This window comes from Eubalaena glacialis, chromosome 4 (assembly GCF_028564815.1).
Source record: "Eubalaena glacialis isolate mEubGla1 chromosome 4, mEubGla1.1.hap2.+ XY, whole genome shotgun sequence".
Lineage (NCBI taxonomy): Eukaryota > Metazoa > Chordata > Mammalia > Artiodactyla > Balaenidae > Eubalaena > Eubalaena glacialis.
This window is the reverse complement of record NC_083719.1, coordinates 47824839-47838704: the sequence shown is the minus strand read 5'-3', so window position 1 is coordinate 47838704 and position 13866 is coordinate 47824839. Positions and strand designations below refer to the sequence as shown.

At 40.7% G+C, this 13866-nt stretch overlaps 1 protein-coding gene across 1 annotated transcript in view; it reads left to right on the top strand.

Annotated features, from left to right (window-relative positions):
• The window catches only part of ELOVL7 (ELOVL fatty acid elongase 7), a 69330-nt gene that overhangs the window by 31654 nt on the left and 23810 nt on the right, over positions 1–13866 (top strand). The gene's annotated exons all lie outside the window — the stretch shown is intronic.

Genomic DNA, 13866 nt, shown 5'->3' with positions numbered 1-13866 from the left:
TGATTGATTGATTAATACCATGGATTTTTTTTTTTTGCCTCCCCTCCCCTGGTTTAGTTCTGTATGAGATATAAATCTGCATAAGACACCCCTCCCACCCTACTCCACAAGAACTTACAAGAGTTTTAAGTGATGCAAAACATGTCTACAAATAAAATTAAATGCAGTGTGATGACTACCAACTATAGAGTGTCAAAATAATTGACAAGCAGGAGTGTCAAAATAATTGACAACCAGTTTGGCACGAATGTCCAACCCACCAGATAGAATGCCACCCGTGAAAAACTGACGTGGACATCCCAATGCACAAGAGCGAAATACTAGTACTGGTTATATATACTGTGCTGTAGGATTGCATATAATTTGGATAATTCCATAATTGATTCAGCTGAATAGTAGTATATGATAATGGGCTAATCTATCATCAGTTTTGGACAGAACAATATTTCTAACATCATTAATTCTTTACAGAATCTGTTTAAGCAGATGTTTAGATAAGCAGTAGACGATAGCTAAGCAGTAGGCTTAGAAAAACTCATGTGTGAAAAGCCTGGAATGAATGGATGAATTCATCTTCTCTCTTCCCCTTCAGAAGGGATTCTAATGTCACTGTCTTCACCCATGAGTGTGAAATGAAGGCGTGTATTAAGTATTAATACATAGCAGAGCAAAAATCCTAGGGGCACTGCCCCAGACTGGGCCATCCTGCTTCTGTTGTTCTGCCCCAAAACATTTTCCTTCATACTGTAAGAAATGCTTTATTTCATTTTCTTAAGTACCTAAAATACTCACTTAAAAATCCATTTGTGTTAACAAGCAGTGTTTCCCTACCTGTAATTAAAGGACCCCTGGAATGATATGATCACCTTCTGGGGAGGCCCTAGACATAGGCCTTTTCAGCAAGTATCTCAGGAAAGTCTAATGCACATTAAAGTTTAAGAATTACTCTCTTGTTCTGAATAATGATGAAATTCTTTTCTTTCCTGTATCTAGCCAATGTGAGTTGCAATTTAATGAATTGACTTTTTGTCTGTTTGTTTGCGGGACTAGGTAGTTGTGTACTTGGAACATTTTTGGTGGGGTTGAGGCCTTGGTAGATAGGGGATTTAGGGCTGAATGAGATCTCTGGGTATAAGGTATACCCAAATACATCTCATATACTCAGGTTGTATTCTCACTTTTAAAGTGTTGTTAAGTATCTATACCAAGATTCACTCCACCTTAAAGGTGTGTGCCATTCCCAAGGGACACCTTTAAGGCACCTTTCTCTGCTCACCAGTTAAGTGTGGGGCCTCCATCATCAGAGTCTCTCTATTGTTCCCTTCTCGAGCTGGAGAAGGGAAAGATTAGGATTAGTCCATTTGCTTCTCTTCAGATTTGGGGGTGCTCGTGCAAGTTCTCAGGCTCTTTTGCAACAGCAGTACAGCTGGGGAAGAGGCCGTGTCGTGTTAGGAGCTCTGCCATCCTATGGATGCTACTCTGCTCCAGAGCCTTTCCTGGGCCACAACTTTTTTGAAATTTAAAACATTTGTCTGTGTCCCTTCCTTATTTGGTTCCTTCTGTGAGGTTTTGTGGCTATTTATTTATTTATTTACGATTCATATTACTTTTTTTTTCATTATTTGGAGGGAGAGTCTACCAGGCAACTTTATTCTGCAGGTTTCTGACTGTTGCTTCTTTATGTTTTTCCCTGGCTTCTCTTTCTGTTTTATAAACATGGGTGTTCACTGAGAAGGTGCCCTTTGCCGTGTTTCCTCCTGCATTATTTATCACAGAAATGTATTCTGCTCCCATGTTATCACCTCTCTTTATTTACAGTTAATGATGACCTTAATCCTGAGCTCTGATTCTGGGTGTTTCTCCAAGTTGGCTGAACATTTTCACTTACTGTATTAGTTTGCTAGTGCTGCTGTAACAAAGTTCCACAAACTGGGTGGTTTAAATAACAGAAATTTATTGTCACACAGTTCTGAAGCCTAGAAATTCAAAAGCAATGGGTTGGCAGAGTTAGTCCCTGCTGAGGTTGTGACAGAAGGGTCTGTTGCAGGCCTTTCTCCTTGATTGGTAGATGGTCATCTTCATGTTCATATTGGGTTCTTATATGCATGTCTATGTCCAAATTTCCCCTTTTTATAAGGACACCAGTCGTATTGGATTAGGGCCCACCCTAATGATTTCGTTTTAACTTGATTACCTCTATAAAGACCCTATTTCCAAATAAGGTCACATTCTGAGGTATTGGAGGTTAGGATTTCAACATATGAATTTTCAGGGTCAACCCGTAACACTTGATTGTTCACTTCATGCCACAAATATTTTCTGCTACATGCCAGGCAGTGGTCTAGGCGCTTGGGAACACAAAGATAATTAGGCCTAATCTCTTCCTCTTGATGAGCCAAAAGATAAGAATTAATAAACAGGCATTTTCAATACTGTGCAATAAGTGTTATCATAGATGAGACGAATTGTTATGAGAACACCTTAGTGGTACACCTAAGCCCGACTGATTGAATCAGGGGTGGCATCTCGGAGGAAGCAATGCTTATGCTGGATTCTTCCCAACAGAGTGCAATCGCTGCATTGTCATTCTCCCTGCTTCCAAACCACACCCTCAGTCACCCAGCCCTGGACTCTACCACCCAGATAATCTTTTCAAGCACCACTTTGATTAAGATATTTCTCGGTTGAGAAACCTGTAATGACTCTTACTTTGTCAACAGAGCTAAGTCTAAAAAATTCTTTAGCTTGGCTTTTGGGTCGTCCACAATCAAGTACCAACCCTGGAATCTACCTTTCCTGTGTTGACCTTTCTGTTGTTCCCCTCTTTCACTCTGTGCATTATCAAAACAGACTAACAAACATTCTGGAAACGCAGTTGGAGATTTTCTATAATTTTGTGAAGGCAAGGTTTTGGTTTTGTTTTCTACTATATCACTGGCACCTAAAGCAGTGCTTGACCTATAACAGATACTTAAGAATATTGGTTGAATAAGCAAATGAAAGAACTTTCCCCTGGAGGTCCCTCTGCTTGTGATGTGTGCCTCTCCTCTGTCCCAGGTGCACACATTTTTGCCTATTGAAATATTATACTCAAGGTTCAGCTCATATGCTCTCCTCCATTATGCATTTCTTCTGGGTCACATGTCCCAGATGTGAACCTTCATTCCGAGAGGCTGTAGTTGTCTGTGTGAACTGTTCACGTGACCCTGCATTCTGCTTTGCATTTTGGGTATCTGTTTAGGCGTTTATTTTTTCTTCCAAACTGAAAGTTGTTTGAATTCAGGGACCGTATTTTAAAAATAATGTTGTATCCTGTTCAGCACTTCCTTGCAGAACAACGGATGCTCAAAAAATACTTTTTGTTTGAAGAGAAAATGAACGAGAGGGTTATCTCATTCATTTGAAACAAAGTAGAGAAGAAGGCCTAAGGGATGGAGTATTTGGTCTGGCCCCCTTGCCTTGCCTTGTTTTTCTGAGTTTATACTTCAGAATTAACTCAGCAGATATTTATTGAGCACCTACCCATTTTACTCAAGGCATTGTACTAGGACTTAGATTACAAATAGGAATTAAACTGCCCTTGAGGTACTTACCACTTCTTCTAACAGAAAAATGAGTCCTATTGGTCCTGGTGGTCTCTTTAGTCTATTAGTCTAGTGGGTCATACGTATATAGTGTTATAGTTTCCAGAGGCATCTAATTTGTAGTTTTTCAGATGCTTTTCTCTTCTCAGATTTATCGAATTTTCTAGGCTGTTGTTGAGGCTGCATGAGGGCAGGGCCCTATTTTCATCCTCCTATTCCCTACTGCCTAGCACTGAGTTTACAGCTGCTGGTGATTTGAGCAGGTCCTTTATTTACCCTAAATGTTCTCTGACTCTTCTCTGAGTTGGCCTTGTCTCTCCAATTACAGAATGCTGTCCTGGGACCTGAGATGCGGCAAAGACACTGATTACTCTGCTTAGCCTGGGAAGCCCTCTGTTTTCATAAGAGTAATAGTAAGCACAATAAATAGTGCGTTTAGCATTTTGCTAAAGGTTTTACATGAATTGTATTTCCTAGTGGGGCTTTTTGCTAATATCGTTGGTTTCTAGGACGCTTTCATTTCTAACAAGTTGTCATATTAACATGTTGAGGCTGTTAAATGAATATCTAAACTAAAGTCTGTCTGCCTCGTACATACTCATGAGTCAGGATTATGTTTCAGAGCCAAAACAGGAATGTAATCTAATGTATGTAATAATGTATATAATGTGTGTGTGTGTGTGTATGTGTGCATAAATATATATATATATATATATATAAAATATAATATAAACCAGTCTGGTGGGTCATGCATATATAGTGTTATATTATGCGGAGGCATCTAATTTTAATAGGTCCCTCTATCAAGGGAAAGTGAAGATGTGAAAATCAAGATGAAATAATAGAATTGTAAGGAAAGGAGGGGATGGTAAGGATATTTGTTTTGAGGTCCTGCTTGACATGGAAAGTAGAACTCTTTTTTTTTTTTTTTTTAAGAACTCTTAAACCTGATTGAAGGGCAGATCTGAGTCTATTTATACAGAGAGAGTGTTAATATGTACTCCTATGTCATTGTTATTGGGAGTAGGAAACATTCATTTTACTTAAACATGCTGTATACCAGTGAGAACAACATTAAGTTTGTGGAAGTGGTAATAGCAATTACAAGTGTGAGTCCAACTCTATGCTGTCTGTGTTTATGGACTTATAGCATATTATCTGTATCATCAAAGAGGCTGTGGCACAAGGTAATTCCAAATAGCAGACATGTAAAAGTCACTGGAAAGTCTTATATGGTGTTGCAACACATGCTTAACTTATTAATCGTGTTTTGTTTAAACAAACAAAACAATCAAGATTAGTCTATCTGAACACACATCACCAGGGTGAGCAGAGAGCACTTAGATGGGTGGGTTCCCTCTCAGACCTTCGGTTCACATCTGAAATATCACTCCAGAGTAATCACCTCAAGTCACAATTTAAGCAGACATTGTTTCTCAAAGCTAACCTCCCTTTCCTCCTTGTGGGTTAACCAACCAGTCTTCTGCCTTTTTCAGGCTCGTCCTTCCTCCCTGAAGCCATGTGCTTTCCCACATGTGCGGGGTGGAAGTGTGCACAATACCAATTACCCTATAGAAACCAGTGCAGGCCCAGTCCTTTTTCAGTGCTTGGTTTAAATATGGGCACTTGATACAATCCTGGGAGGAGGTGTTTAAGGGGCCTCTGGGAGCATCGGGAAAGGTTTTAAACCTCCTAAAAAGAGACACAAAGAAAAGACCCTTTTACTACTCTGGAAGAAGGTGTATGAGAATGTGATATTTGGAATGACTGTCACCATCTTTTTCCACAAAAATGACAAAACAGACATTTCAGAAGAAATTTTCCTACTTTTGGACTTCTTTTTCTGTGAGATAACACGTCCTTTTACTGCTTAAGCCATTTTGAGTTGTGTTCTGTTATTTGCAAATGAAAGCATCGTCCCTGATACTATAACATTCCCATTTGAAAAACAGAAAGTTAGGCATTTAGTATCTTTATTTGATGTTTGTGTTGATCAATTTTGTTTGCCTAAAAGACAAGGCTTATATTCTAATTTTCTGTAACTTACTAAGACCTAAGATGTAGCAATAATTTTCTCTTTTCACAAATGCTTGAGAACATCAAGCTTATTTCACCCTTGAAATAGGAGTTTAGTTTCCCTACATTCTGGGTGTGTATGCTGACTCAAAGATCTCCCAGATTTCACATCTGTTGAAACTATTTTGAATCACCAGAGAAATCTTTTCCAATATTGATTGCACCTCCTGTTCCTGCCCTTCTTGACCCAGATACCTTATCATATCCTAGTGACATTCATTTTGAACCCCTTGTCATGAATCATGCCTATTCCTCATATTGTGGGTGTTGTCATGTCAGAGAATGGTTTATGCAGTATTAAGAAGTTCCCAAACCTGGCCCATCATCAGAGTCTCCCCAGACATACTAACTGAATCCAAATCTCTCTCTAGGTAATTATGACAATCAACCAGGTCTGACAGCCACTTGTGTTAGGGGTATAGAAGAGAGGAGATTTGTACTGACCTGATCCCATACCTAAAGTAAATGGTTTCAAACCTCCCTTGACAAAGTCAGCATATAAGAACAAAATTTTATTTTGTTACAGCTTAATTTTTAATTTTAATAAAGCTTTCTTTATTCTTTGGGCGTGGTAGGAACCTATTTCGGTCAACTCTAAATGTGACCACCCCTCTGTCCATCACCTCTCAGCAAGTTAGAAAAAGCTTATGCATAAGTTAGAAGGAGGGGTCCTTTAGTTTCCCTGTCCTCTGTCCACACTGCCATCCCCTGAGATGGCCAGGGTCCTATCAGGTCTTTGACCACTAGTCCATACAGGTCTGTGTTGTTGCTAAGCTACGTGATTCCTTCATTTTTTACAGCTCTTCTGCAATACTTCCACATCTATTGAGTGTACTCAGAAGACTTTCTGCTGCCCTTGCGCCACGCTGGAGCAAGAGAAACTCTCTATGGATGCCTAAGGCCCCATCAGCCACCTCTTCCCGCTCTACCCAGGCAGCAGAGCCTGACCCCTTCTCCTCTGTTTCCATAATACTACTTGGCACCTCACCAGGGCTTATTGCCCTTTTCTCTGAGATCCGCACTAATTGCTTTCCCTCTGACTCCCTCCTTTCCCAAGCCTGAAGCATGCTCTTCTGTGCTAGGAGGCATGGAAACCTCAGAGGTTTCCTCCTAGATCTCTTGTCTATGCCCTTGAGTTCTTCTGTATGGCTAAGTACCTAAGCTTTTATAACTCAAAATCTAAGATTAAACTTCCTGGTTTTTTGCCTTCTATGTTGTGTTTCATTCCCAAGGTGATTTGCATTAACCTAGCTGATAAAGGAAATACCAAAGAGAAACACAAGTTCATATATGTATGTGAAGCATTAAAATAAAACACAAAATCCTGTATGGTAAGTGTAAGGAACATGACTTGGTTTTTGTTTATAATTTATTTATTTTTAAAATTTTATTTATTTATTTATGGCTGTGTTGGGTCTTCGTTTCTGTGCGAGGGCTTTCTCTAGTTGCGGCAAGTGGGGACCACTCTTCATCGTGGTGTGCGGGCCTCTCACTATCGCGGCCTCTCTTGTTGTGGAGCACGGGCTCCAGACGCGTAGGCTCAGCAATTGTGGCTCACGGGCCTAGTTGCTCTGCGGCATGTGGGATTTTCCCAAACCAGGGCTTGAACCCGTGTCCCCTGCATTGCCAGGCAGATTCTCAACCACTGCGCCACCAGGGAAGCCCCATGACGTGTTTTTTGCTTCTGCTGCGTGTGTGTGTGTACGTGTAATTGCAGTACACACATGTATATAGTAATTAATAAAATTGAAAATCTGTACGAAATAATTTTTCACCGAGTCTGTTCATGTTCTAGATTTACTTTAATTTGCGTTCATAATAAATGACAAAGGGAAAAAGGATTTAGGATAATATCTGGAAAGTACACTTCCCACATAGTTACCTCAGGCTACTCTTCATTTATTCCAGTAATATTGCCATAGCCCTAAACATTTCTAGATTTGTTCCTTTGCAATTTACAAACCGTAAGTTGAAAATGTTAGTAAATTATGATAATCCCACCTCCACTTCCCCCATTCCCACCCCCACTTATCAGCTTGATCTGTTTACCTTCAAAACCATTCTTATGATTAGTTATGAGCTTGATTTTTAGAAGCAGTAGACAAAGATTTTTCTCCCTTAAAGCCAATTAAATGAAATTCTGAAAAACTCTGATGTTGATTTGTAAAGAAAAGCTCAAAAACTGCTCTGAACAACAGTATCACTGAAATAAATATATAATTGCCAAAGTGATTACCCTGCAGCAAACTACTTTTATTTAGATGAAAAAATGTTGGTAGTTTACTTTAAACCAGTGGTTCTCAACTAGGGATGACTTTGCCCCCCAGGGGACATTCACCAATTTCTGGAAACCTTTTTGGTTGTCTCAGCTGGGGAAGGGGTGTTCCTGGTGTCTGGTGGGTGGAGGCCAGGGTTGATGCTAAGCATCCTGCACTGCTCAGGGCAGCTCCCCACAACTAAGCATTGTTTGGCCAAAATGTTGGGAAAGCTGAGGTTGAAAAACCCTGGTTTAAACAAACAAATGATCACTTTATAGTCATTGCTCACATTTTAATGCACTTAAAAGTTTCTGATCCCCTTCCCTCAGACTTAGGCAGGTCAGCTGTTTTGTTCTTACCCTGCTGCCCTATTTCCATTACAGACCTCCATCCCTCTGCTGGTACCTTCCTTAGCTCATTTCAGTTTATGTGTCCCTGAGCAGCATCTGGGGCTAGCCAGAAGTGTTCTTGCAGGTTTGTCCCTGGTGTCTGATTTAAAAAGCAGAGATCAGTGGGGAGCCCAGAACCTCCCAAACATCAAAAGAGAAAGGGAAAACCATAGGGCCCTGCTCTGGGATGATAGGCATGCCCTAGGAAAGCCATACGCTGCCTCTATCCTCCTTTCCCTCAGGGAGAATGTCCCAGCATATTTTGCAGGGTTTGGACAAATGTTTATACATGAGGGTTCACCTGTAAATGGTTGGCCATGGATTTTGATTTCTGGACTCCTGCCAGGTCCTTCCCACCACAGGCAACCCTAAGGTCATATCCCCATCTAAGTAAATTCCAGCAAGAAGTCCTCCCAGCTGAGTGCTGCCTTGTGAGTCCTGTTGAGATAGATCTCAAAGTGATCAGATTCCTCAAGCTCACTCTGTGTCCTGGTGTTAGCATCTATGTGGCTTTGAAGAGTTTCCAGGTAAGCTGTAGGTGTCAGGCACATTTCTCACATTTGAACTTGACATCTTTAATTTAGGTCTAAAGAAGCTAGTCTGGGCAGATTAAGTCCCTTTTTTTTTTTTAATTAATTAGTTTATTTATTTTTGGCTGCGTTGGGTCTTCAGTTGCTGCGTGCAGGCTTTCTCTAGTTGTGGCGAGCCGGGGCTACTCTTCGTTGCGGTGAGTGGGCTTCTCATTGTGGTGGCTTCTCTTGTTGCAGAGCATAGGCTCTAGGTGCATGGGCTTCACTAGTTGTGGCTCGCGGGCTCTAGAGCACAGGCTCAGTAGTTGTGGCGCACGGGCTTAGTTGCTCCGCAGCATGTGGGATCTTCCAGGACCAGGGCTCGAACCCGTTTCCCCTGCATTGGCAGGCGGATTTTTAACCACTGCGCCGCCAGGGAAGTCCCTAAGTCCCTTCTTTACCAAGTGGTCCAGTTGCCATGTGATACTGTCCAAAACAAGGAGTGGAATTCATGGGTTAGTTGCAGGTGCTGGTCAATGAAATAGCACCAGTTTCCCATCAGTGAGCTCCTGTTTACTCTAATCCTGCCACATACATTTGACGCCTTTGGAAATGGGCTGAGCTCTGGCAGGGAGCCTTTTTCTCTTCCCCTGTAGCACCTGCCTGTCTCTTCCACCCATAGTGAAGGTTTGGTAATTTGTCTACTGTTTTTGAGTTTTAAGTCTCTGCTTCACATTCATGAGAGCCCTGACTGTTCTGGCATCTCCAGATCTGAAATTTTATGCCATTGAGTATTTAAAATCAGTTATTAAGGTCCTAGTTCTGCTGTCAGCTAGAAGATATCTCTGTACCTTCACCACATAGAATAAGTTTCTCCCCATATCTATGTACCATTGCCTAGCAATCAAGGGTCCCTGTTAAGGGGGGAGGTCTGGGTTGGGACGGGGGAGATATGCCTGGCTCTAGCCCGGGGATAGCAGTGTATTTATAGGACAACTCAGGTTGCCCCCAGTTCATTTATCAACAGTTTTCTAGTCTAGTCCCTATAATGTAATATTGGTGTCCAGTCCATCACTGTCCCAGCTTATAAGGAAATTCTCAGCAGTTTGTTTAGTTCTAACAAGCTAAATGGATCAGCTTTCTTTTCATGCCCCATCCCTATACAATTATGCAGGTTCCTTCTCTTCTGGTGGGCCCACAAGGGTTAAGTACTGTTGGATGGCAGGTTATTTACAAGGAAAGGATCCGTGAGAGAGTTCCACTCCAGTAAGCTTGAGACAACAGATCCCTTTCCTGCCTCTCCAGTCTGCCCTCTCACCTGCTTGAAGGGCATCTACTTCTGCCTCTCCCTCCCCCCTCTCCCCCCCACACCCCCCCCCGTGTGAGTTACTCCTCTGACGACCTTCTCCCTCTTCCAACATCTCAGTCTTGTATAGTCCTTTGGATTAGAAAAGCCAGCTCTCTTTGCTGCCTGTGAATATTACTGACCTGCATTAGACTGTGGTTTCTTTGAGGCTTTGTGCTTTCGTGAGGGCTGGCGAGAGGAAAATGGCCTATGTGGAATGAGTGGGGGGAAAAGAGGAGGCAGGGCTTGCACAGAAAACAGTTTAATACTTTGAAATGTAAGCCCACCATATGCCCTATAAAGCAGAATCTTTCACTCTGATTCTGAATAATTTAAACAGCATTATTTTGGCAGTTTAATTATGAGAATAATGGCTCGAGGTCTGTTACATCAGTAGTTAAGGTGAGCTGGAAAGTAGCTTTTATCGTGGTCTAAAACACTCCTAACAAAACCACTGGAAAACATCAAGGGAAGAATCATTTATAATTTGTGACATACCAGCTCTTATAATGAAAGTAGTAGACTTTTCTCTAGATTTGTGCCATATACTGCCATTCAACTGAGTTTGGCTGGATGTTTTCCATTTAAATTGGTACAACTTATCTCTACAAATGATAATGTCTGACTTTGATTGAATATTCATTCTTTATCAGATTCTGTGCTCTAAACTTTATACATAGATGTTATCTCATAGAGTCTTCCAAACAACTCTGTGAGTTTATTTTATCTTGGTAGGTTGTAGAATTGCCATTTTACAGATAAGGAAATTGAACTTTAATTTTGCCCAGGGTCACACAGCTAGTCAGTGGTGGGATTCAAACCAAGGTCTTTGCAATCCCAGAGCTTCTGCTTCTACCCCCATATCACACCTTCACTACAGAAATCATCCACAGGAAAACCAGAGTCCAGGCTGACTCTGGCAAGTTCCTGGCATCACCATAGCTAATTTGAGTCTGAACTCAGCTTGAGGACACTGGGTGTATCAGATCAGAGGCCATGCTGAGATACCACCCTGGACTTGGAGAGATCCTCTGGAGTGGACAGATCCTTGAGGCATTAAGATTAAAATCTCTCTTTTGTGTTTATGTGCATGTGTGTATGGGTGTTCAAGCAACGATGTCTCAGCAAAAGTGCAGCTGATTCCATTCTTTTTTGTTTGTTTATTTAAAATACTTTAATTCTTTATTTTTGGTTAGGTAATATAGTCACATGAGTCAAGACCCAAACAGTATAAGGTCTTCCTTCCACCCCTTTGGCCCAGTTTGTACCCCGATCCCTTCCCCATGGATATCTTTTCAGAGTTCCTTGTATGCTAATATAAATAAATGGAAATTTATATTCTTATTCCTTTCTACCTTTTCTGTATAAAAGGTAGTCATTTAAAAATTCTGTCCTGGGCTTCCCTGGTGGCTCAGTGGTTAAGAATCCACCTGCCAATGCAGGGGACACGGATTCGAGCCCTGGTCCAGGAAGATCCTACATGCCGCGGAGCAACTAAGCCTGCGCGCCACAACTACTGAGCCTGCACTCTAGAGCCCGCGAGCCACAACTACTGAAGCCTGCGCACCTAGAGCCCGTGCTCCACAACAAGAGAAGCCACTGCAATGAGAAGCCTGCGCACCACAACGAAGAGTAGCCCCCGCTCGCCGCAACTAGAGAAATCCTGTGGGCAGCAACGAACACCCAACACAGCCAAAAATAATAAATAAATAAAATAAATTTATAAAAAAAAAAAAATTCTGTCCCTTCCTTTGCTTTTTTCACATAGACATTTATCTTGGATATCTTTCCATGTTAGCGCTCAGAGAGCTTCCTCATTCTTGTTTACAATGGCATAGTATTTCCTGGTGTTAGACATATCATCATTAACCAATCAGTCCATTTTTAATAGACATTTGGCTTGTTTCCAGTCTTTTGCTCTTACTGACTGACGCAATGAATAAGCTTGAATATATGTCATTGAGCATATGTGCATATATCTCTATAGGAGAAGTTTCTAGAAATAGGATTGCTGGCTTAAAAATATGCGTTTATAATTTTTTTACTGATAATGCCAAATTGCACCAAGGGTTATACTAATTTGCACTCCCACCAACAAGGTATGAGTTTCCCACAGTCCTTCCAACAGAGTGAACACATTTTTGGATTTTGGCCCATCTGATAAAAATTTTTGGACTTCAGTCCATCCAATGCAATAAAATATTGTAGATTTCTTTTTTTTTAACATTTAAAAAAAATTAATTAACTAATTTTATTTTTGGCTGCGTTGAGTCTTTGTTGCTGCACGCAGGTTTTCTCTAGTTGTGGCGAGTGTGGCGAGCGGGGACTACTCTTTGTTGCGGTGCCTGGGCTTCTCATTGCGGTGGCTTCTCCTGTTGCAGAGCACAGGCTCTAGGCACATAGGCTTCACTAGTTGCAGCATGCAGGCTCAGTAGTTGTGTCTCACGGGCTCTAGAGCACAGGCTCAGTAGTTGTGGCGCACGGGCTTAGTTGCTCTGCGGCATGTGGGATCTTCCCGGACCAGGGCTCGAACCCGTGTCCCCTGCATTGGCAGGTGGATTCTCAACCACTGCGCCACCAGGGAAGCCCCGTACATTTCTTACTATGGTTAAAGTTAAGCAACTTTTCGTATGTTTAAGAGCCATTTGTATTTCCTTTTCTGTGAAATTTGCCCATTTTTTTCTCGTCTTATAGGTCTTTTTCTCATCAGTTTCTAGGAATTCTTAATATATTGGGGAGAGGCACTTGTCTGTATTTTAAATTGAACATATTTTTTTTTTCTGTTTGTCATTTGGTTTTTTCCTTTTTTCTTCTTGATTTTCATATGGTTAAATTTGTTAGTCTTCTCTTATGTCTTATGGATTTTAGGTCAAAGTTAAAAAGAGTTTTTCTACTCCAAGGTTATAAAAGTGTTCTCCCTGTTGTCATCTAGTACTTTCATGGTTCTTTTAAATTTTTACTTAAATCTTTGATCTATTGGAGTTTATCTTGGTTTATAGTATAATTTTTGGATCCAACTTGTTTTTTACAGTTGACTATCTAGTTGTACCACACCATTTACTCGGTAATTGCTGGTAATTCAGTGCCTACTGGTTTGAGTTGTCACCTTTATCATATACGATATGTCTTTAAAAAAATACGTATATACTTTATATATGTATATTCTAAAATGTCTTTATCTTAGAATGCTAGAATAAAGTCTGAATTTTTCTGTTGCAGACCTAGAGGGTTTATTTTTTATTGTGGTAAAATATACATAATGTAAGATTTATCATTTTAACCATTTTTAAGTGTAAAGTTCAATGGCATTAAGTATATTTGCATTTTTGTGCAACCGTCACCACCAGCTATCTCCAGAACTTTTCATCTTCCCACCATATGACTTGAAATCAAACCTACTATTCATTTTATGATGCACCATTCCTTTGTAAGGTGTGTGCTGTTTTCAGAGATGTTAAAATTTGGGAAGGTGTACATCTTAGAATTTATGAAATATGGTACTAAAATCCCCAAAATTTTTGGTGTGTTTCTGGATGTTCTGTTCTATTCCATTGGTTTGCCTCCTCATGTGCTAGTGTCACACTGTTTTAATTACTGAATATTTAGAATATCTTTTAATACATGATAGAGCTAGTTTTCCCTCATTGATCTTCTTTTTCAAAAGACTTCTTTTTCCAACTGTTTTTGTCATCAGTCCAGATAAAC